This window comes from Rhipicephalus microplus, chromosome 3 (genome assembly GCF_043290135.1).
Source record: "Rhipicephalus microplus isolate Deutch F79 chromosome 3, USDA_Rmic, whole genome shotgun sequence".
Lineage (NCBI taxonomy): Eukaryota > Metazoa > Arthropoda > Arachnida > Ixodida > Ixodidae > Rhipicephalus > Rhipicephalus microplus.
Window position 1 is genome coordinate 10221080 of NC_134702.1, and position 25428 is coordinate 10246507.

Sequence of the window (25428 nt, forward strand, 5' to 3'; positions counted from 1 at the left end):
TATCTATCATTTATGAGTAATCGTACCCTCGGCTCTGTGAACACGGCACAGTTTCCACCACGGCTATAGGAGTCGTCCACTTTCCCAGACATATTTCTAACGAGTACAGCATCGCGTAGTGACGCGAACCGTCTTTCCCCTCAATATATGTTGCCGGTCAGGCTGCACGTATTTATGCGACTGATTTTTATTATCAGATTCAACAATATAAAACCCATCAAGGGTAGAGTATGTGCCAACTACACCTGTGAAAATTATTCTTAGTGCGGAGGAGTGGTGGTCACGTGAGTGATAATTCATATACACGCGTTTTGCATCTTTTGTGTTTGTATTTTTTTTAGGTGGGGAGGGGGGTCATAAGGCTGCACCACAAAGCATGCTGTAGTGTAGAAGGCTCGACCTAGTACTTCGCATTCAGCGCGCGTCCCTAAAAGGCACGTCACTGCCTTCCCTACCACGAACATATTTTCCATTGCGTGAGCGTAGCGCGTACGTAATCAAGGTGCGCGACGAAATATGAGGTTGTGTTGTAAAAAAAAAATGGCGAACATGAATTTTTGTTCACTAGAACTTGTTATTCCAGTGGCGTGTGCACACGGGAAGAATCACGGTGTAAGCTTGCGCCTACGATCATCCACAAGGTCTTGATCAGGTGCGCTGCGCAGTGGCACGACATTAGACCATCCCTCTCGTAAAATATTGAGCGTCTTAGCACACGTTCGAAAAAGGCAGTTAAATGTCGACCAGAAGCTGTAAAGAGAACTGGGAGTGTTGTTCAGTCTTCTAAACTGCCGGACAGAGTTACCAAGATGGTCTATTAATAGCCGAATTGAGTGACTTTGTGTTCGAGTTAGCGACGAATTTTTCTCTTTGGATATATGTGGCTATTTTTGGGCTACACCGCCGTCGAGTCTACAAGAAACTTCACGCGGTTACATGAAGGCGACGGCAAGACTGAAAAAACCGCTTGTGCTTTTAGATGTGGTATTCCCTAAATTTATGGGGACTACATCAGCACCTCAAAGCACCTCCGAAACAGCAGCAGATTCGAGCACTGCGCGAGTGCGGGGAAGAACCGTCTTCACCTTGTGTTGATGGGGGAGGGGGAGGGGGAGTTTCTGTTTTGCTTTTCTGTGCTTGATTCTACTTTGAAAGCTGTTCATGCCATGACGCGTCCGGTGCTGTTTCAACATTGCATTTGGGTGTACTTGCTTGTGCTTTGCGAGTGGTGGCTGTAAGTCTTACTATTCGTTATCACAGCCCAGTGCTGTAGAACAGTCTCAGCTGGCCATGAAATAAACTGTTCAAGCTCGGCTTTTGGCTCGTCGTCGTCGTGACGGGGCAAGCTGATCTCCAGTCACGCTACCAGACAGACCGTACTCGTGGGCGTGGGGTACAGTCCGGCGTCCGCAACACCTCCTAGACAACGGAGCTCTGCAGCCTCCTAAATAATCACAAACCTAACTTCCGCACCAAGGAGTGGGCAGAGGGCGGAGCACACTCGGAACTATACAAGAAAGAATGGGAAAAGCATTATTGGTTGACATGTGGGGTTTAACGTCCCAAAACCACCACATGATTATGAGAGACGCCGTAGTGGAGGGCTCCGGAAATTTCGACCACCTGGGGTTCTTTAACGTGCACCCAAATCTGAGCACACGGGCCTACAACATTTCCGCCTCCATCGGAAATGCAGCCGCCGCAGCCAGGATTCGAACCCGCGACCTGCGGGTCAGCAGCCGAGTACCTTAGCCACTAGACCACCGCGGCGGTGCAATGGGAAAAGAAGCCAGACTTGAAATGTGTTTTCTATCTCCGGCATCGATTCTTTCGCTTACGCTGGACTTTACATAGTTTGCTGTTTCGATATAGTCGCCCCACAATAGTTGCTTCTTTAGAAAAAAGTTCCATTTATGCGTAAAATTGTAATGTAAGGCTACATAAGTGCACAGTAAATAAATGTACCGGATGAACAGCTCCGCCGCTATTTTGTACGCATAGACTACCTCTATAGATCTCCATTCCCTTCGGACGGTGTGGAGAAATGCCTAGCTTGCAAAGTAAAATTGCCACCCCACGTTCAGGGCCTGCAACTTCACTGAACAAGACGCACATCCAAACAACGCGAAGCATTTAGCGAGTCCCACAGCGGGGCCTGTGGAGAGTGTACTAGAAGCGCTCTTGTACATCCTACTTGCGTCATTGTTTCTTCTGAGGAAGCCATGTTCCAGGTCCTCTGATGAGCTCAAGTTGTAAAGTTGGGCCTGGATGCTCATAGTCCAGTCCACGAAAGCGTTTGACTGCTAACTACCTGGCACCTGTGGTATGTAGGTGCTTCAGCGATATGAAAGGGCATCTTCTTCCAAAGCAGCCGATTCTGACCAAATTATTGCTCTTGTATACTTCTATATTTGTTTGTTTTTATTTCAATGGTTTGTTCTTTTGTTCTTTTTTTATACAGCTATGGTACCTTACTGTGCACTTGTAAATAACCTTTTACCTCTCGCTATAGACTACAGTTCTATGTGGTCACAGTCTTAGCTTTTGCACCAGCTTATAATATATACTCTAGAGGCTTCCTACGCCTAATCTTTTGGAATGTGATAAGAACTGCTACCCCACGTTCAGGGCCTGAAACGTCAGTAAACAAGACACAGACCTAAACGACGCGAAGCGTTCTGCAAGTCCCACAGCATAGAGCTTTGCTCTGTTTTTCGTGGAAGTTTTCGTGTTGTAAGATGACAATAAACATTTTCTGTATCCTACAGTAACCACACCGTCGTTTCGAATGGCAAAAACAAAATATATACGCAATAGAACTGATACTCATGGGACAACAAAAAAAAAGAAAAAAAAAAGGTGCCATTTTAGCGGTCAATGCCCTTCTTTGCTCACCAAAAAACTAACAGGCAGATATTTCATGGAAAAGTAATTCCAAAAGTGCAAAATAAATTCCCAATGAAACAAATGATTTCGGCAATTTACGGGCTACTTCAAATTTGCACATTTGGCTATGTTTGGGCTACTACATCTACTTGAGGTTTGTGCCATCTGGTAACCCTGGCTGTCTTCTATGTGTGTTCGTCTTGAAACAAAAGCGACTATGTAAGTGCGCAAAAAACAATCTTCATGTTATCTATCCGGTGTAATCTATGCGACGGCTCTGTATGAGTTGAACTGTGACCTTAGACTCTGTGGGGTCTCGAAATGGCGAGCGATTGCACCATGCTCTTGGAGTGAACGGACACAGCAGACACGGTCGGACCGAACCTAACAAGAACACACATTTATTTAATTACTTCTAGAACGACGATATCATCAGCCGAATTATTATAACATCAATCGTGATCAACACGCTAGGACATCCTTACATAAAAAATTGCTCCGTATCTGCATGTTAATCTGCAAATGTCGTCGAGAGACAATAATTTGGCGTGTAGAGAGAGTGAAAAAGATATTTATTTGATGTTCTGCGCAAGAAAATTGGTGAATGGTATTCTGGAGGTGATGCGTTAGAGTGCCTAGAGCGTGCAGTGGAGGCGAACAAGCGCGTCATGTCACGTCACACGTGAGACATGAGCGCCATCTGGCAGTTTTCTTGGAAAACGAAGCGCTTGGCTCTGAGACAAGTGTGCGCGCCCGTCTCAGAGCGGATAAGGTGCAGAACGCAAGGCGACGAGTAGGTGCCACCACCGTCTCGTCTTAGCAAAGCGTTGGAAAAACTCGCCTTTCCATGCGAGCGTTGCATGGTCAGCGCAGCGTGATAAGCGCTATACGGTCCTTAAAATTATTTATGCATGCCTTTTGTAGTAAAAGACGCACATGCAGAATATATACGTGTTGTTATGGTGCCCCAGACATGCCCAATAATTTCTTTTTAATTGACAATCGCACAAGTATGAACGCTAAATCTTGAGCAACACTGGTGGACGCTGCGGATGGGGTGGGCCGTTTCAAATACCCGGTGCCGTTAAGAGTGGACAAACAGACAAATGTACACACGCACAGACAGACAGACAGACAGACAGACAGACAGACAGACAGACAGACAGACAGACAGACAGACAGACAGACAGACAGACAGACCAGAACTTTTGCGTCGAAGGTTCCCAAGAAAGACTATCGTCTTTAATAGTAAATAACATGACAAACAAGGCTGTGTCGCTAACGCCTGACTCACCACGTGAGCCCACCGCAGACAGCCTGCGGCGCCGTCCACGCAGGCACAGCTGGAGGCAACCGTCCACGCCACCGCCCCATAGAGAAACATACTTCTCTATGACCGCCCCACGCCAAAAGAGACTCGCTCAACTCTCTCATCCGCCGCCAAGGCTTGCCTTCCGCCAGGGGTCACCACCAGCGCTACCTCTCTACCAACCATGATGATGATAGTGGTGACCACCGCTCGCGAACATTACGCTACCTATCGCTGAATAGTTGTCACCCCCGAATTACGGCTTTTGTGCAAAACAAATGCACCATGCGGCGCAAATAACTTTACAGGAGGTGTCACCCCACAACTCCGGCAATTCTTTATTTGTCAGATGTATTTCCTCATAGTGTTCTGTGTTCCTGATCGCCTTTTTTTCCTATTATTTCTAGTTTTTCTTATTTTTGCTTGTTTATTTAATGCTATCATGTTTATGGGTAACCAGCTTTAACGTAGCCTGCGTTCGCATGTCTTTCGTTTATAAATAAATATTGAAACGGGTAACAAAACGCTTCACGTTTACAAAGGTCGTTAATTATACTTTCTCTTGTATCTCACCTTAGTAACCCAGGAAAAACAACGAAAATATTTGTAAACACTTTTTCTTTTTGCGTACGTTTTTGAGAAGTGCTACGTTGAGTTTCACTTATGCTATTGCTTGAAACCGGAGGCGATTATATATTCCTCCAGAACGGTCGTGATTCTTTCACCGCAGTCAAAGATGCGGTTCACAGCGCATCTAAAGTTCCGACATCGCTTAGTGAGAATATTGCGCGAAACGGAGTAAAAGAGAGAGGAGGAGGATTTCGCTCAATGTACGAAGGAACGTCTTGGCGAAATCTTGATTGATTTGATTGATATGCAAGGTTTAACGTCCCAAAACCACCATATGATTACGAGAGACGCCGTAGTGGAGAGCTCCGGAAATTTCGACCACCTGGAGTTATTTAACGTGCACCCAAATCTGAGCACACGGGCCTACAACATTTCCGCCTCCATAAGAAATACAGCCGCCGCAGCCGGGATTCGATCCCGTGACCTGCAGGTCAGCAGCCGAGTACCTTAGCCACTAGACCACCGCAGCGGGGCCGCTTTGGCGAAGTCGCACAGATCAAGAGTCCTTTGACATGTCGCACCAAATGGCTTAAATTTGTCGCTTGAAAGTTCTTAGGAGAGATGCAATCGCCCGAAAACTGCCGTTATGTCCAAAGGGCAATGAATGCATTGTTTATTTAGGCTGAATGCGAGGGCGAGCTGATGCTGTGCATCAGAAAACGGGGAGGCAAAAGGCTTGGGGGACGCTTGAGCTATTTTATTTATTTCGAAAGTCTGCCCTTAGGCATGCTAACTTTTGATTGAAAAAGGCGCATACAGCTTTGCTTCGAGTACCAAGTCCAGCAGATAACGGTGGTGAAGTCTACGAATCTAGCGGTCAAAGCCAAGGTGGTCGGCCAGGCCTGAGGCCTGTTGCACAAAGGTGACGAAGGTGGCTTAATTGTAGACCAATGCATGTCTACGGTAAGTGTGAGGCAGTCCTGGATTGGGACGTCACAACATGGGCACGATTTGCCATACGGGCCTCGGTACTTTTGCGCCTAAAGGGTGGTCACGGATGGAGTAATCGCAACCCTCGCAACGTAACCTTCTCTCGGCGGGTTAAACCAGCTGGGAGGTCTGATCCATACGGAGGTATAAGAGCTCGTGAGGCATGTCGGAGGCTTTCTTTTTCTCGGAGCATATGTCTTCGAGCGTCCTCAGGAAAAGGTGGCAGAGGGTGCGGTGCAACTTGAGGGTGGGCTGCCGGCTTTGACAAGGTCCGGCAAGGCGGCCCGTAGCACCCTTTGAACATATACTATCCGAGAGTGACGTAAAGCGGTACACTCGGCGTATATAGTGAATAGCTTGGGCCCAGTCCGTACGAATAATGAGCTGAAAGCATCTGCCAGATTGCAGAAGAGGTAGGCGCGCTGCCAGTGCATCACACTGTATATGACATCGCACTTTATGAGCTTTTCAAGATGATTTCATTTTGATCGATACGGGGGGTTTAACGTCCCGAAACCACCATATGATTACGAGGGACGCTGTAGTGGAGGGCTCCGGAAATTCCGAGCACTTGGGGTTCTTGAACGTACACCCAAATCTGAGCACACGGGCCTACAGTATTTTCGCATCCATCAAAAATGCAGCAGCTGCAGCCGACATTCGATGCCGCGACCTGCGGGTCAGTAGCTGAGCATGCTTTAGCCACCAGACCTTGACGTACAATGATATAACCAAACATTATTACTTAGAGCGCAGGAATTCCCCTTGCCACATTCTATAGACTTAACAGGCCACAGGCGGTTACATTAAGACTTCTGCAGACGCGGACGTACCCCAACCCGGTCGTAATGAATAAAATTAACCCGGAATGCGGGGTTTCAATTTAGTGTAGTAAGTGTGGGGGCCTGCTCAATTTCGAACACATGCTCTGGAGCTGCTCGGCAATGGCCGGTGCGGTTTCTCACGGTGAACAGTGGTGGCAGCGAATGCTGCACAGTGACGCGCTGGCGGACCAACTCAGGGCTGTCCAGAGGGCCCATAGGGCGGCAGAGGGGCTTGGCCTTTCTGTCCCGACGTGGGAGCAGCCAGCATCAGTCCTAGACTGATCCTCAGGACTTGAATAAAGTTATCCATACCATACAATACCATACCGCGGCGGGGCACAGTGAATTCATGGTGTGCTCCACTTGCAAAGACGCGTTAACATCGGGCAAGGTGCCCGTGATGAACGTAACTTTAAGTCAGTCAACCCATATGCTGCTTTGCACGTTACTCACGGTTCTATTTAGTGGGAAATGGTGTAATCTTTAATATATATACATATATATATATATATATATATATATATATATATATATATATATATATATATATATATATATATATATATATATATATATATATATATATATATATATTATGCTGACTTTCACTTTCCCTTATTCTCCATCGTTTGCGATGTGCGCATCTATCAATTCCTTGCATTGCATTGTTTGCCGACAATGTGCGCCAAAATGTCAGGCTCAGGAATGGCGTCAAGCTGCTATTTGAGTCACCCGTAATCCCCGCAGCGCTGTTTATACCTGCGCTTTTTTGTCCAGCGTCGTTCTTTGTGCTTCAGCGACGCCCTACATATACAAGTACGGAGCTGCTTGTCTTTCTTTGTGTGGAATTGCGATTTCTCGCTTCGCATTCATTGTTTCTCCTTTGTGTCAAAACTGACTTCTTTCGTATACATATACAAGTACGGAGCTGCTTGTCGTTCTTCGTGTGACACATTGCAATTTCTCGCTATCGCATTCGTTGTTTCTCCTTTGTGTGGAAACAGTGACTTCTCTCACTGTTTCATTTTTTCTATTGTACTCGAATATAGGATCACTGTGCCTTTACATACCATAGCACGAAAGAGAATGCTAAATCTCCTGCAAATGAAACACAAAGGACTGCGCTTCACTCTCAACCGAAATGTTTATTATGTTCGAAGAACGCATAAGCAACGACACAATTCTGAGCTCGCACGCAAAAAAAAAAAACAAAAAAATTTAGTTGCGAGTCAAATGCCGCTCTTTCCGACTCGCGCGCTCTTTGCGTTCTTCGAGAGGTGTACACAATTGCAATCAAACTCTTGAGTCTGATGGTCTAATTGCAGCATATTGAAACCAACCTGATCCAATACTCTGTATACAGTGATCATATATACCCTAAAACCCCGGCTGAGACGGCCATATTTTCGATGGAGGCGGATATGCTTGAAACCTGTGTGCATGCGTATATTTAGGTTTACGTTAAAAAAAAAAAACCAAGTAGTCTAAATTTCCGGAACCCTCTACTACGGCGGCTCTCAACCATGTCGTGGCTCTGCAGGGACGCTAACAATAATTATTATTTCTGTGCTGAGTACGCTGCATGAGGTGGCATATCTCGGTGTTGTGCTTTAGAGCTATGAATTTCGGCATGAATCAAAACGCTTGCCATGTTGTTTGGAGAGTGAAGCACGCGGGCGGCACATACCATTATGTAGACTGCCCACTTAGCTCCTATGTTTAATGATTCTTGCATTAACATTCACACAGCAGTAATCGACGTCCACTATGGGCACCGCACGCTGACCAGAGGGAGCTGCGTTGCTCACACGGCCCGGTCTCAAAGTCTTTGGCTTTCGCCGTTAGGGGCACGCAGAAAGTAGACGCGTGCGCGCGTCCCCCATGTATATGGGCCACAATCCGCCGACAGGTAGAGGGCGCGAGACGCGCGCGTCGCGTTCCACTTTTCACCGACGCCGTCTCAAGGTTGCTTTTGTTATCCGCTAGGCTATGTATTGTGACGCTGCAGTCAGACGGGAAAACTCGACTGAACGGTGCCTATTCACCTTTTCATAAACCCCTCCCTTGGCGCCACCATAGCCCTCCTTGGGCTGTGCAAATTGGCGCGTCCCCTCGAAAATGCACTGACAACGCTGCGCCCTTAGTCTTTGTACTCTCGCGCATAGCCCATCATGGCGGTGTTTTTTTTTTTTCCTGCGAAAAGGTGTATACCACGACAGTTGTCTTCGTCATTTTGCTACAAGAACACCAGGCTGCAATTTTGCACAATATGCGGCATCCATGCATGTTGGCGTCACGATACTTCGTATAAAGTCGCAAGTACCCGTTGTAAACAAAGCATCTCTTCCCTCGCCTTTGTTTTCCAACAATCGCTGGGCAATCTTTGCCGAGTTTCTGAAGGCGTTGGGACATAAAGGGGCAAAAAAAGAAAGAAAGAAAGGTTCACTCCGCGCCTGCGCCAATGCGTCATTCTCAAGCTGTTCAGCGCTGTTATATATAAGCTTTTTTTGTTATATATAAGTTCGTAGGATACAAGTGCGTGCGATACAAGCGCCGCTGATTGTCTGGCCAGTGCTGCTGCAATATTTCGCTGGAAGCGAGCGCGGCATAAAGCTGTAAACGAGGGGAAAATTCTATACATCTTGGAAATAGAACCATCCGTTTAATTAGGTCGACTTGAAAAAATTCTGGGATTCCGCGCACCAGCTGGAGTATAGTTCAGATTCCTCGAAACAGTTTTATAAGGGATCGAAGACCGTCGCTTTCAAAGTCCTTGAGCTTAAAAGAGAAAGCCACTCTGAGAACAGTAAAACTGCTCGGGGAACATATCATGGATAATTTATCCTTGGTACGATGCGACTTTACTGAAACACCCCCATAGTGATAAGAAAAAAATAAAGACGCTGCTTACGTTCGCATGCTATTTGCGTCACGCCGAAAGTGATGATTTTCTTGCAATGCGACTTCTGTAAAACATAGAATATACTTTTACAGCGCAAACATAAAACGATCCACAAAGAAAGCGACGACACACACCGTCGCTTTCTTTGTGGATCGTTTTATGTTTGCGCTGTAAAAGTATATTCTATGGCTATGAACCAACTAGGCCCAAAAGAAGTTTTACTTCTGTAAAACAATACGGACAATAAATTTAGCTGTGTTCGAGTATATCTACTCCTGATAAAATTGAATAAGAATATTCTTGAAAAACAACTCCCGTACGCCTAATCGAACACAGCACATTTTACTCCTGACCAAGCTGAATTACATAATTTGTGAGCAACCCAACCAACAAACAAATAAATAAGTAAACTCGCAGAGTCTCTCATGTATTCGCCTAAGAGTACTCGAAAGCGAAAGCCGTCTTCTTTCTCTCGTTCGTTCTGTTGAGTCTCCCCCAGCACCAACCCATGAAAGCCTTCGAACCAGTATTGTGCTTCGCCTCCATGATCGGAGGCATCTTCCTGCAACTCACCTAGTTTCGCACTGCCTCCGTGATCGGCTCACGATTGCCCAAACGACGTCATGTGAAGATGTCATGATGACGTCACAAATTTTAGCCATGCGTGATGCCGTTATGGCGTCCTATGGCGAAGTCGTCACGTGACAATTCGTTGCAACACTCGCGTCGACGCCGATGGTCGGTTTTCCTGTTCGATTAGGTGTCCGAGTCTTTTTTTTTTCCCCTCAATAAGTCGACAATCTCCGATTCCTATGCCCGTGAAGTATAGCTATATCGCTCTGAAGCCTTCGACGACAGCTATGCCTTTCGTCTTCCTTGCAGCTTCCGGGCACGTAGCGCGTAGGCAGGATGACCACTGGTCACCAAGAGTATAACTGACTGGATTCCCAGAGAAAGCAAACGCACGAGGGAGAAGCAGAAAATTGCGTGGCTTGATGAGAATAAAAAGTACGCAGGTATAACATTACAGCAGAAAGCACAAGACCTGGTTGAATGGCGGAACATGGGAGAGGCCTTTGCTCTGCTGTGGGCGTAGTCAGGTTGATGTGACGATAATACCTTCCATTAAAGGGGCCCTGAAACACTTTTTTTAGCTTGGTTCAGATAATGCTGCCAATCGGTAATCGAGACTATAAATACGCCTTCATATGCGTGAAATTTACACAATTCGATACCAAGGTTCTGGATGCCACTTTTAAGGCACGTTGAAGCGTCGGATAAGCTGTATAGTGTACTTTACAACAATTAGGTGTAATTACAACGTAAATAATCACCTGAATATTGTGCAGTCGGTCACACTACATTTATTCATAAACCAAATTTCATGGCTTACCTAAATCAAATGCGAAAGTTGTCCATCGACAGTAAGTATTTTTAGAAAGAGACAAATAGACACATATCTTGAAATACCTACCAAGAGAACATAACAGAGCAAGACATTTTTTTTTTCAACGAGTTTGTTGGGGTCCTTAAAGCGAAAAGCTGCATTTACAGCTTGAAGCGGCCCACGTTACTGCCTCTACCAAAGCGATTGTGCGTAGCAAAACATTTCAACCAGAAGCTACATAAAGAACTTTTAGGCAACACGAACGGATAATCTACCTTCAGCTCAGTGTTTGTGGTCTCTTCCTTGCCAGCAGTGCACAGAAATAGAAAAATTATATCGCGTTTCCAAATGAGGACATTGTGTCGCAAACCAGAAGCGTTCTCTTCTCCTGGTTTCGAACAGGTATTCAGTTCATTGGGCCTAAATCCAGTGACACGACAATTTCACTGCTTTAAACTATGTTTCAATCTCAGGGGTAACTACAATTAACGTGTTGCATCCAGCACTTCATTGGTGTTGGTTTGTATCACTGCATCCAAAAAAAGAAGTTAGAAACGCAGGGACCCTATAGCTGTCTGGTTCCCTGTAATCATGGAAACATATTACTGTGCGATGCATTTTAGAATCCTGACAAGACACATTTTTCGTTAATAAATATAGCGCAGCAGGTATATATGTTCATGGTAAAGTGATAACGTGTTGTTTTGTTATGTTCATTATATTAGCATGTCGTTAAAGAAGAGAAACACTACAAAGCCATATCAGAAGGTCGTGACCGAGTACGCGAAGAAATCCCGCACGTGAATGTTAGCGCAGCGTTGTCTCATTTACACGGAGCGCGGCAGGCAGTTTCCTTCGCGAATATGCTTTTTTATTTTTGTTCCGTTCTCTCCTATTCTATTTTCAGTGGGGACATTCTCCATCGGCCTCACAGGTGCGGTCGTCATTGTGTTTTCGGTGGCAATGACATTTCAGACGTTGCGGTGGGATCGTCTGTTGCACCGCGCAAGAAATTCGGGTTTATATCGTCTACACTTTTTTTTCATTTTGCTTCTTTTCGTGTATATACCAATGTTGGCGAAACGCCGACGCCTTGGAATAAGTTCGCTTCGCGTCGCTCATTTGAGACCTTTGACCGAGCTCAAGAAGGAATGAAACTTGTTGTCTTGAAATACGACGTTCTGCGTGGCGCCGTATTCTGACCACTACAAATTCTTCGGGGGAGATCAGTTCTGCGGAACGCAGCAAAGTCCAGAAAGGTTGATTTGATTGATATGTGAGGTAACGGACAACCACCAAATGATTATGAGAGATGCCGCCGTAGTGGAGAGCTCCGGAAATTTCGACCACCTGGGGTTCTTTAACGTGCACCCAAATCTGAGCACACGGGCCTACAACATTTCCGCCTCCATAGAAAATGCAGCCGCCGCTGCCGGGATTCGATCCCGCGACCCGCGTGTCAGCAGCCGAGTACCTTAGCCACTAGACCACCGCAGCGGGGCGGTCGAGAAAGGTTCAAGAAAGAAAGTAAGGCTTGTAATGAACATAGTGGACATGTGGTTTGACCATGGGAGAAGGACGACGACGAGCGAGCGAAGTGGCTTTTAATCGAATTAGATTCAATTTTATTATTTCCAATATTTTCTCCTTGGCGGCCTCTTCATTAAGTTATTGTCACCGGGATATCTATTCTGCTGTAGAAAGATTCTTAATCGAATCAAGGCGGTTTTGATTGCAAATCTTTCAATTAGTAAAATTTTATTTCTTCACTATTTTATAATTCAATAGATTTACAGGTAATGTGTGATCCCTCAATCTAATTACTCTTTTCTTGGCCAATTCCTCAGAGTGAGTGTGAGCATAGCCTCCTATATACTTTGCTATGGTGTGAGCAATGCATTTAGGCCATCATCACCATCACCCGCGCTGCTAGTAGACCCTTGTGGTATTAAAATCTGTGTCCAGTTGTCGCAACTCCTGCCTTTAACACGCCCTCGTTTGAATTGGTGGATGTGCCGAGTACGCCTGGTCTTCATCCTGGAACTGCTGGAACTGCGTTGCTGGACACTACCGCGACCTGTCACGATGGCTGATGCTGGAACGCCTCAGGGCGCTCCCGATTCCGCACCAACGCCGGTTTTCTGTCCTGGCGCACTCAAGCAGCGTGATCCTCCCATGCATGTTCAGTGGTGCAGATGAGCACGACGTGGAAGACTGGCTTGCCGAGTATGAGCTGGTGGCCGTTTGCAATGAGTGGGATGCCAGCGACAAGCAGACTCATCTGAACTGCTTTACCGACATTGCAAAACTCTGGTACAAGAATCACCACACCGATTGCACCACCGGGTCGGATTTCACGATAACGTTCGCGGAAATCTTTGGACGCCCTGCTGTACGCCGGTTTCCAGCTGAACAGCGCTTGCTTGAAAGACAGGGCGAAACGTTCATGAGCTACATTGAGGATGTGCTCTCACTTTGTAAGTTCGTCGAATCATCCCTAGACGAAGCGGGTGCACCCTGGAAGGCATTGATGACGATGCATTGCAGATACTTGCTGCGAAAAGTCCTCAAATGGTCGCAGATGTCATCCAGCTCTCCCAGAGTTATGATGAGCTGCGCAGACAGTGCGCTTCCACCCATGGCGCTGCATGTTCAAGGTACCTTACGCAGTGACAGCGCCGATCATACAGCTTTGCTTCCGCAGATAAAGCAGTTTGTTCGCGAGGAAGTTGCACGGCAACTCTCCATCATTACCACCAGATCAGAGCCGATGGCGTCCTTGATGCCTTCCCTTCGTCCAGTCATCGAGACGCAAGTTCCCGAAGCATTGTCCTCTAGTGCGCCTCTGTTGCATGATGCTGCCCCCCTCTCCTATACGCTGCCGTCGCGGCTCGAGCGTGTGATCCACGGCCCCACAAGTTACTGACAGAATTGACAAGTCTCAGCCACTACCGACACGACCACCTTCAGTTCCTTATTCACCAAACGGTGCCCCTGCCCTCAAACCATGCAGCACGCAGGATAATCGGCCTATATATTTCTTTTGTGACATTCCAGGTCACGTGGCTCGCCACTGCCACCACACCTTTTCCTCTTCATGACAGAGCAGGGGCCTCACACGTTCAGCCGCATGCGCTATATGCTACAGCCTCTAACTACATTCACGCTCAACCTCCCTATGCCGTTCCTGCTGATCCTTTTCCGGACCCGACTACAGTCACCAACCATGCTGCAATGGAGTGGATGAAAATTCTTTATTTGTCGTCGTCGTCGTCGTCGTCGTCATCTTCGTCATCATCATCATCGTCATCATCATCATCATCATCATTCTCTGCCTGTTTTAGTCCCCTGCAGAACGAAGGCATCTCTCGCCAAACCATCATCATTCTCAGCCTGTGTTATCTCACTGCAGGACGGCAACCTTTCAGTGATTTCCAGTTTACCCTATCCTGTGCAAGCCGATTCCATTGTATCCCTGCGAACTTCTCAAACCACTCCATCTAACTCTCTGCCTTCCGTGACTACGATTTCCATTCATCGTTAATCATTCTGTTGCTCTTACTGTCCAACGGTTGTCTGTTCTACGCGTTACGTGGCCAGCCTAGGGGTCCATTTCTTTCGCTTGATGCTGATTAGCGCATCTGCAACACCGGTTTGCTCCTTGACCAATTAATGCCTCCTCCGATCTCTCAATGTGACTCCAATTTCATTTCACGTTCTGTTGCACGCTTCACCGGGCATCAGGGAGGAGGGTGATGGGAGGGCCCTTTAGAGATCTCGGTTCCTCAGGGACTCGGACTTCTTGTCGTGTGATGATTTGTTATCCTCCGTATTTCAGCCCCATGTATGTTCTAACTAGAATTACGTCCTGATCGTATACAATTCGCTTAAAAGTCCGTGCTTCAACGTGAAAATGATAAAAACTGTACCAGCTTCTTTGGATATCACCTTCGGCGAAATGCGGGCGTGATGCAGGATTTCGATTGAAGCCGTGACCTCTAGCTTATGTAGTCCATCAACGTCAAATCCGTCAAGCTACCTTGGGGAATAGAACCGAATACGAATCATTAAGCCAAGTTGGGAGCTCGCGTGGAAAACTGTCACCGGATGAAAGAACAGCGCGCGCCAAGCGTTCCGTTGAGGAGCTCGATCGTGATGTTTTGTGAGGTGTTGCGAAGAAGAAGATATTTTTATTTGTCGCAAAAAATATACACGCATTGAGGTAGAATATACAGAAGGAGGTCCCATAGCACAAGGCTGAAAGGGGACCTCCTGTTAGAAAATGACATGTTGATAAGTACAACAAAATGGCAACAAAAAAGCGATTAAGTAATTATTGATGGTAACAAAAACAACGCAAACATGCAATAAAACATGCCAGTAAAAATGGTAACAAAACAATGTTCAGTAATTGTGCATAACTATGAAAACAACGAAACATACAATAAAAATGACAGTAGAATCGGGAACGAAATGACGTTAATTAATGATATACAGCTATTAAAAGAACTCCAATGTGCATGGGTAATAAATGTGAAAATAACGCACACAGTAATAGCTGTAAATGTAAGAGAACGCCGATATAAAAATGAAGATGAGTTATGATTGCGAGATGAGATGTTTAAGTTCTTTTTTAAAAGCAGCTAATGACAATTGTTTAGTGCTTAGTGGTACTGAATTCCAAAATTGGATAGCTGCAAATATGGTAGTATGCTTGCCGTAGTTAGTGCGTGCATGTGGTAGTGAAAAGTTGTTGTTTGAGGCAAACCTGGTAGGATTAGAGTTTAACAATTGAAATTTCTCTAAAACGTTGACTGTTATGGTACCATTAAGACACTTAAATACAAGAATCCCCAATTTATATTGAAGGCAGCCGCTTGCGCTGTGGGCGCAGGCAAGCGGCTGCCTCGGAGCGCGCCGTCTCGCCGAGTTGTGACCAAAAGTCAGCTAACCTATCGTAAATTCGCACTCATGGGGCAAGGAATTAAATACGGACGCTTCTGAGTACTCCTGCACCGAGGGGACCACCAGTGGTGGCCGGACATGCTTGACATCGGTAGACTACAAAAAAAAAAATAATAATAATAAAGAAAGAAAAGCAAGAGGGGGGTTTGATATCTAGACTCGCTCAAAGCGCTATACATGAATTAAACGTTATAATTATAGGCGTTATACACAGATTATCATAGCATCAACGGAAAAGCGGAAACGTAAAGATATGGAAGGAAATGAAAACAACATAAGCAATAACTTTCGTGGTATGTTTTTATTTGATGCGTGAATGACAGTGAATGCGCATGACACACAAGCATGGGTAAATTGCTTGAAAATCAGCCAGAAGGGACGAGAGTTCTTTTATGCGTAAGCCTGCAGGTGGTGTTGGATTGCCTACAGAATTATCATGCACAAACAAAAAGGAAAAAAATTCAAAACACTCATTGAGTAACTATACTGCAAGCTCACTTGCTTGATACCCACTAGGGTATTAATATTAAATTTTTTGGAATAGTAGGCCGACATTCGCTATGCTATCTTTCGTCATTCTTCTGAGAAGTGCGGTATCTTCTAAACGCTTGCGAGGAATTCCGTGCCAATTGTTCGTGCAGAGGCTGACGGCGATGAGGAATTAAGGCTGAAGTGGATATGCGCCACAGTTTATAGGGAAACAAGAACAAGCTTTTGTAATGTGTTGGAGCATTGGATGGCCCGCTCGTCACGCTATTCGCATTGTGCGACGACCGGTTGCTCTTTCGCTGTTTTAAAACACTTCATAAGTCATATTAATGCGATTGCTTTCCCGACATCAAGCCTGCCGAAGGCAAGTTTGCCAACAAGTCACAAGCACGTACCGGTGTGCTTGGATTTTCAAAAAAAAAATAAAGTTGCCTCAGCACGGAGCCCTGTGTGGACCCATGCACTGTCCCCTTCTAGTACACTCTACTTGTGTGCTCGTTTCGTGCGTCTTCCTTTCTGTTTGAACAGCGCGCTTTTTAAGCTGTGACAGTTGTTAGTCCGTGCTCGTCCTGCGTATGCTAATTTTGTTACGTGCTTTCTGCTTGAGATGTGCACTACAATTTTCGAGCTGCCTGCCGTTCCTACCATGACTTTGCGATTTGTTGGCGTTGCTGGAACAATGCACAATAAACGCTCAACTATACCTCTGCAAAGATACGTTCCACTTTTGTGTTACAGTGATTCCTATATAGGCGAATCAGCCACGTTTCTTTTTCTTCTTTGTCCGCGTTACTTTGCCTGTTGTTAAGAGGACTTTGTGTATATCAAGCTGCTTGCAGAGGGAAAGTGGCAACGTTTACATGCAGTCCTCAAAAAAAAAAAGACATTGGTAATTTAAAAGGCAGTTGTACGAGATAATGTTATGTATAGGTTACGCTGAGGGGTGCACGTCATTAAGCGTGCTTAGCAATTTTGTTATGTTTCGTTTGCTGAAGTTTCATTCTTTCTTAATCGCGGATGCGTTTCTGAGTAATTGTTCGCATACGCAAAATTGAGATAATCAGTACAGGCGGAAGATTTAGCTGTAAGAGCACGTAAACGTAAAGCCTGGCTTCGACCTTCGCCTCAAGGGACTTTAGCAGCAGCTGTTCAACGCAGAATCGCCGATGGGGCTATATAGGCCTAATGACAGCCTAATTACGATGAGGTCCCACATGATGGCGGGCTGAAGTGCAGTGATGGAACGCTAGCGTGTTTCGCGGATCATTAGCTCATCATCCACGAGTACAAACGCTCTGCGATATATCTGACATCTGTTGACGATTATTTATGGTGTTTCCTTATAGCATCTCCTTCGAAACGAGTAGCGACGATTAATTAGACGCCTAGCCTGATTTACGCAATCAGCTTTCCAACACCTGTCGCCAGTCTAGCATAAAGGCTATGTTTTCTTCATATTTGCTTTTGTAATCGAATCTTCTATTTTTCATTGTCCCTGTATTGACTCCCGGTGTCACACACTAACGCCTATACCCTTCACGGTTATTACGGTACTTGCTCGACTGCAGGAGGCGGGATCGAATATACTTATGTTTAAATGAAAAAGCTTGTTGTTGGTCCAGTTCTGTGTTTGCACTCAAATTTGTGTGTCTGCGCTCAAATAATTGTTTCTTGTGTTTAGGTGCATGTTAGAGAACCCCGGGTGGTCAGAATTTTCAGAGCCCTCCAGTGCGGCGTCTCTCATAATCACATGGTGGTTGTGGGACGTTAAACTGCAAGCGGGCATGTTGAGGTGACCAATGCGTAAGTACAAGGCGTTTGTTATCGGAAAATTCCACCTTTAGACTGTGTCGCTTTGGATAAAGTAGAACTAACCTTTTCGATCGTTCTTTGCTTTTCAACTTGTATAGGCTTTTCTGGGCAGAAACTACGGTACATACGGTTATGATGCACGCCATAGTGGGGTTCCCCGTTTTAACTTTGAACAGCAAGGGGTTTTTCGACGCGCACCTGAATCGAAATACACGAGTGTCATTGCATTTTGCCCCCCATACAAACGTGGTCGCCATGGCTGGGAATCGTTACCACGACCACAAATGATTATATCGAAAGAAGATTATATAACCTACCAGATGTAGCTCATAACTACTTAGACGAATTCGATCATTATATATTGTTCTGCCATTAATTAAACTTATTACATACAATTGATTACTGAAAAACTGACTTTATTACCTTGAAAGACAGCAAATAAGAGAAAGAACAATAATTGATCACAAGTAATTATACGTGATTCATTACGACCTAGTCTTGTCATAAAGGTTAAGTAATGAAAACAGTGGAGAACTTACCCACGGATTACGGCGTATATGCAGATAAAAAAAATGGATGCGAGAATTTTTCAACTTTTTTTTCTATGAACGGCACTTATTAGGCATGGCATATATGAGATCGTGTGCCCTCTGGCTCGCCTTTTGCGCGATTCAAAACTCGCATCAAATACACAATTATTAAATGTACGCAGCAAGGTATGCATGTAGGGGCTCAATAAATCAACGGAGCAAGCCTGCACAGCGTGTTGTAATAGCAACAGGAACAATGCTTCGAGGAGCGGCATTTGCGTCAGGCGAGACGAATACATGCGACGCGCTTTTGTAGTCGCGCGGGCGAATAAAACGGGGCGTTGTATCGCAACGTAAGCTTGTATTACAAGACCCGACTGTCATCTGCTGAGCAACGAACACTTAGAACCACCCGTACGTGTGGGTTCGCGGGTGCGCCTCCTTGGAGCGGCCGAGTCTTTAAAAGGGGCACAGGAGTTCGTGTAACTTGATCTCGCTGATCCATGACAATGCAGCCGGATTCGCTCACCACTCAACGGCGGATGTTAACGGCAAGTACTGCTTTCCGTTGGACGCAAAGCACCGGCAAATCTTCCGCAACAGTCTGATGCGGCCTCTACATTAACGTTGACGTCATCGTAATGTGCACGGTGACGTCATCGTAATGTGCACGGCCTCTGCTTGTGCAGACGTACTTGTATGTTGACCCCTGATGATATAACAAGGACTCCGTCGCTTCTGCATGCACCAAAGCCATTATGGCAGACGCCTCCACTTTTTACAGACCACGAACATCTTTTTTTTTAAACATGAAAGTGTTTTATGCCGGGGTCGACCAAAAGTTCAGTAACGTATTTTAATAAACACTTGTATCGGGCCAGTTCGCATGAATTCGTCTTGGTAGGAAGCGTCGCCACTATTACACAAAACACACAACACAAGCGCTTGTGTTGTGTGTTCTGTGTAATAGTGGCTGCGCTTCCTATACCAAGATAAACGTATTTCAGTCTCGAAAAGTATACGTCGAGAAAATTCACATGATCAGATGGCGAAGAATAAAAATTAGTGGACTCCTAAGCTTCGTTTAAGAGTTGAACGGGATGACGATATCCTGTTCGTGCGTACTTCCACCTCTTAGTTCATGTTTTTTACTGTGAGGTCTTGATTGATTGATATGTGGGTTTAACGTCCCAATACCACTATATGATTATGAGAGACACCGTAGTGGAGGGCTCCGGAAATTTAGACCACCTGGGGTTCCTTAACGTGCACCCAAATCTGAGCACACGGGTCTACAACATTTCCGCCTCCATCGGAAATGCAGCCGCCGCAGCCGGTATTCGAACCCGCGCCCTGCGGGTGATACTGTAAGGTCTTATTCGAGAAGTTCGAATTGTGGATTTCTATACAGTGGAAGCGATAAAGTTGAAATTGGCTTGTGTAAGTGAAGCTTTCGCATATATGGCTGCACTCTGTAACGAGAAGCATGCTTTAAACCACGAGCAATTAGGCACGTAAAATCTTTTTTTAACTTGCTATGCACGCGCTACGGGCCACAGGAGAATACGCGTAGTAACGGCAAAGGCGTAATCAGGCTGACGACGACGACGACGATGATGATGATGATGATGCCACAGCGGTCGCAGGTGAAACGGTAAAGGCCACTGTGTTGTGCGTTGTCAGCGCAAGTAAAAGAAGGTCGAAATTTCCGGAGACCCCCGCTACAGCTTCTCTCATATTCATATCGTGGTTCTGGCACGTAACATAACCTAAAACATGTCTTATGACGCGACGAATCGGTGCAGAAGAAGAACCGGTGCATGTGCAGAAGAGTTTGCGGCAGTATTTGTATTACCGGTAATACCGGTAATACAAATACTGCCGCAATATATATACTGCACCGAATTCGCCTGTGCGTCGCCTTCACTCGCCACTACACCCACCTAATCGGCCGTGTGGACATTCCGAATTGTGAACGCTGCCAAGTGCGCGAAACGATAGCTCACATATTTTGTGACTGTGCATTATACGTGGCGCAAAGAAAAATGCTAACTGCAACGTTGGCTAGCATTGGACGAACACCATTAAGTGAAAGCCGCATATTGTCAGCAATGAACGCGCGCCCAAACAGTGTCAAAAACTGCTACAAAGGCTGTTCTAGACTTTATAAAAAGCACTGGACTAGAAACTAGACTTTAGGGTACTATGCTAAGTGGCTACTGTACATACGCACCACCTCTCATTGTCCCCATCATCACCCTTCATCCCTCTTTCCTTCCCCTTTCCCTTATCCCCTGTGTAGAGTAGCAGGCTAGAGCGAACTAGCTCAGGCCGACCTCTCTGCCTTCTAATAAATTCTCACTCACTCACTGCCGCAAACTCTCCTGCACCTGCGTAGAAGCAATTGTTTTTCCCGGTAATACGAATACTGCCGCAAACTTTTCTGCGCATGCGTAGCAGTAATTGCTTACGCGGCGCTCTAGAAGCATGAGCGACTCGCCGATCCGCCGCACAGTCGCTGGGCGAGAGCGATGACGCGCGCTGACGTCACGCGCCGAGTGTCGCACGCGAGGCGCCCAGCCGAGACGTCGCCCGAGGGAGTGGACAAAAGAGGGAGGGAGGGAGGGAAATCGGTCGACTGAGACAGAGAAGCCTTCGCGCAGCTGTGCACTGGCCGTCGATAACCCGCGTGAAGCGGTCAATCTGCGGTATTGGTTCATCAATTAATCCCTCACGCTGAAGGGGCAAACTATCAGGACGCAATGTCGGTAAGTCCCTGATCTCTTCCGGGGTAGGCCACAGTGTGACGCCACCGGCGCACGTGCGACAGGGGCTGGTTGGCAGAGCACGCCCGCTGCTGTTTCGGCGTGGTATACGGTACCGCGGTGTTTGGGGTCCGTTTTAGGGGCGAAGCTCCTTAGGGCGTGGGCTGTGCGTCCCCTGTAGCCTGTATGTAGCCACCTCTAGTTTAGTTCTTGCAGTGTTCACTAGATGGCGGTACCGTCTCCTGTATGTAGCCACCTCTCGTTTAGTTCTTGTAGTGTTTACTAGATGGTGGTACTTGTAGCTGATGATGAAAAGATGCAAGATGTTATAAACTAGAAAGCGGTACTTGTAGTTGATGAAAGACGCGAGATCTTATAAAATATGAATGATGTCACACATGGCGCGTGTCATTGGTTGAAGGCAATCGTTCGATTTAGTGCGGCGACGTACGCTAGGGGGAGCGTTGTAATAAAATCCGTTCGCTGTTGGCGCGCGCTCGGAGTCGCCGGATGGATAAGGCTGCACAGCGGAGAGAGCGCAAGGCACAGACCATAAAGCCGTCATAATGAAGGGACATCGCAAGCCATCCATCGTCTAAGAACAAATAAAAGTTGATTTGTGTATATACACACACAGCGTTTCTCACGTCTTTACATGATGATCGACTGGGCGAATTACACAGAAGATTCACAGTTTACCGATGAATCCCTCCGGAGCCTCGCCCATTCATCATCATTCACCCCGTGAATATGCCGTAATTTTTTTTGTTTAGTTTTTCATTCTCTATATTCATCTTATTGTTGCAAGATCAGTTGTCGTATGTGTCGCAGAACATATAGGTAAGAAGTGTAAATTTGAGGGCTCGTTTCTCTTTGTTAGACGCAATATTAATGAGAACTAACAGGTAATGATTTCAAGGGAAATATAAGGGATGTATTTGGAAGTAATTGTAATGTAAATGTAAGGGAAGAAAATGTGGCGGAAAAAATAACTTGCCGTCGCCATTCATGAGAAACCGTGTGACGAAACATTTGCCACGCTGGCTGGCTGTTGGACTCGGAAGTAGTGAACCCGAATAATGTTTGTGCGAGGACCCTCTGGCGGCTTAATCTCCTCAGGGCGTCTGAATAAGGTTCATGAGTGACTTTTTAGTGGCTCTCTAAGCCCGTACTGTTTTCTTTCTCTTCTACATATGACCACGGAGATCATCGCTCCATTACAGCAAATATCTGTACAAGTTTTGTACGCCTACCACGTGACCCTTATAACTTTTACATGTATTTCTTTGCTGCTTCTCCCCACGGCTTTCGTGAGCAGCATGAGAAGTACCGGCCGCTGGGATCTCATAATCATTCCCATCGTTCGACGAAGCGCGTCCATCAGTCGATAGCGCACCATCGCCATCGTGTCTTCCTCTCGGAAAAAAAGCAGGCAGGCTTCACCTTGCACGTGTGAGCTCACGTAAGCTGCGGGAAAGCTCGCTTCTCATGACAGGAAGCCCAAAAGGAAGAAGCCGTCACTTATGCCGACGCTTTCGGAATCGCGACGTCGGGTGGTAATGCTGATTGGCTGTTGAGATAATCGGTTCATTCATTTTTCATGGACCGCGGATAGGCCGTCCGATGTAATTCAGGCACGTCGTGGCTTACTGAATTATATAATTATATTATTTGATAATCTATACTTACTTATATATGAATATTGCGGCCTTTTCACTAGTGGTATTCATAATCTGATTTCTCCTCGCGTTATATTTTGTTGCTGCTAGGAAGCCTAGGTGAGAGTATACTGTCTTCGTAAAAAAAAAAAGAAAACGTCGGGCATGCGCGTCGGACATGCACAGCCACATAATAATAATAATAATAATAATAATAATAATAATAATAATAATAATAATAATAATAATAATAATAATAATAGTAAACACCTCATTATACGTGTGCGTCCCCATCGAAAATGCGGCTCCGATATTCCGACACCGCGACAGCGAACTCTATAACGTCTAGACAACAGTGGCTTATGCAGCACAGTCACAGCGGAAGCTCTTAATTAAGGAGAGGCCTTTCTAGCGCCCGTTGTAGGTTTAAGTAAAGCCTCGAATCTGCGGCACCCACGCTGGGAGATCGGCCAAGAGCTGGGTAGTGCTAACGAAATACTTTGATTTTGTATGCTATAGCTGTGGTCTCAAGCGCACGAGGAAAGACACACAGAAACACAGGACAGGCGCTTACTCGAAAGTAAAGGACTTATTGAGAAGGGAAGAATATAAATGCACCAAATACAGATCAACGGATACGTGTGAAAGCACAAGGACAACCATGGTAACACTAGAACACCGTCAGCTTACGTCTGTTAAATTGATTGATTGATTGATTGATTCATTGATTGATTGATTGATTGCTGAATACGTGGGGTTTAACGTCCCAAAACCACCTTATGATGATGAGAGACGCCGTAGTGGAGGGCTCCGGGAATTTCGGCCTCCTAGGGTTCTTTAACGTGCACCCAAATCTCAGCACACGGGCCTACAACATTTCCGCCTCCATCGGAAATGCAGCCGCCGCAGCCGGCAATTGAACCCGTGACCTGCGGGTCAGCAGCCGAGTACCTTGGCCACTAGACCACCGCGGCCGGGCTCTGTTAAAATGATGAGAGCGATGAAGGAAAACAAAACAAATATTGGAAATTGACAAATAGAAACTACGGACATTAAAAAAAGCGGATAATCTGGAAAAAAATATAAAGTAATTTGGAAACCAGGAATTCAGGAGTACTGATTAAACTCTCGTGGGCCGACTATACTACAAGTTCAGTTGCGAGGTGCTGCCCACTATGATGTTATTAAGTGTACTCTGCCGATGAAGAACTACGGCTGAGCCAATTTTAAAAAAGGGGAAAGCTTTAAACCAGCCTCTTGTTACGCAATTAGCGCTGTGTGACTCCTTACTGTTATGTTGGTCTTCTACCACTCTACATTACACCCGTTAACGTCGGAGACTTTAAGTCCCATAACCACGATATGATTACGAGGGACGCCGCAATGGTGCTCCGGATATTTCGACCACCTTGTGTTCTTTATACGTGCGTCTACATCGCACAATACATGAGTCTGTATACCATTCGCCTGCAAATAAATGCGCCCACCGCTGTCGAAATCGAACCCACGACCTTCGGATCAGTAGCCAAGCACAGTAACCACAGATACACCGTGGCGGACCAGCTGTTAACGCGAATCCTTGCCCGTCGTGATGCCCGTGTCTTTTTTTACGAATCAGTTCAAAGCACCGCTGCGGCTTTGTGTATATAGAGTTCCCTATACTGTGACGTAGGGGCCTGGGTTTCAACACCTCTTCATTTCGGATTATTCTTTTTTTTTTTCATCCACTTGCGCCATAGCGGTTTCTGACACAGTCGGCGTCGGCGGACAACTATACGCCTCTAAAATCGATTGTAGTTGCGATCGCATAACGGCTTTCTCTGCAAAACGTCGAAACGAACGACTGGTCGCGATCGATCCTCTCGCTGCTACAGTGTCCACAGCATGGCAATAATAATTAAACGATTGTACTGTGTACGAAAAATGGTAGGCGTAACCTTAAGAGACAAGAAGAGAGCAGAGTGGATTAGGGGACAAATGGGGGTTAAGGATATCATAGTTGAAATAAAGAAGAGGAAATGGACATGGGCCGGGCATGTAGCGCGTAGACAGGATAACCGCTGGTCATTAAGGGTAACTGACTGGATTCCCAAGAGAAGGGAAGCGAGTTAGGGGCAGATAGAAGGTTAGGTGGGCAGATGAGATTAAGAAGTTTGCGGGTATAAATTGGCAGCAGCAAGCACAGGACCGGGTTAACTGGCGGAACATGGGAGAGGCCTTTGTCCTGCAGTGGACGTAGTCAGGCTGATGATGATGATGATGATGATGATGATGATGATGATGATGATGATGACGACGACGACGACGACGACTGTGTACGTAGAGCTAAATCTGTCTTTCA

At 46.0% G+C, this 25428-nt stretch overlaps 1 protein-coding gene across 6 annotated transcripts in view; it reads left to right on the forward strand.

Moving 5' to 3' along the window:
• LOC119182738 (solute carrier family 35 member G1) overlaps positions 1 to 25428 on the forward strand; it is an 82153-nt gene that overhangs the window by 38201 nt on the left and 18524 nt on the right. The window contains exon 1 of one of the 6 annotated variants that reach the window (XM_075888861.1): positions 21300 to 21432. The exons of the other annotated variants lie outside the window; for them this stretch is intronic. The gene's annotated coding sequence lies outside the window, so the exon portion shown is untranslated. Of the gene's footprint in view, positions 1 to 21299; positions 21433 to 25428 lie in introns of those variants that run through there. 6 annotated transcript variants of the gene reach the window in all.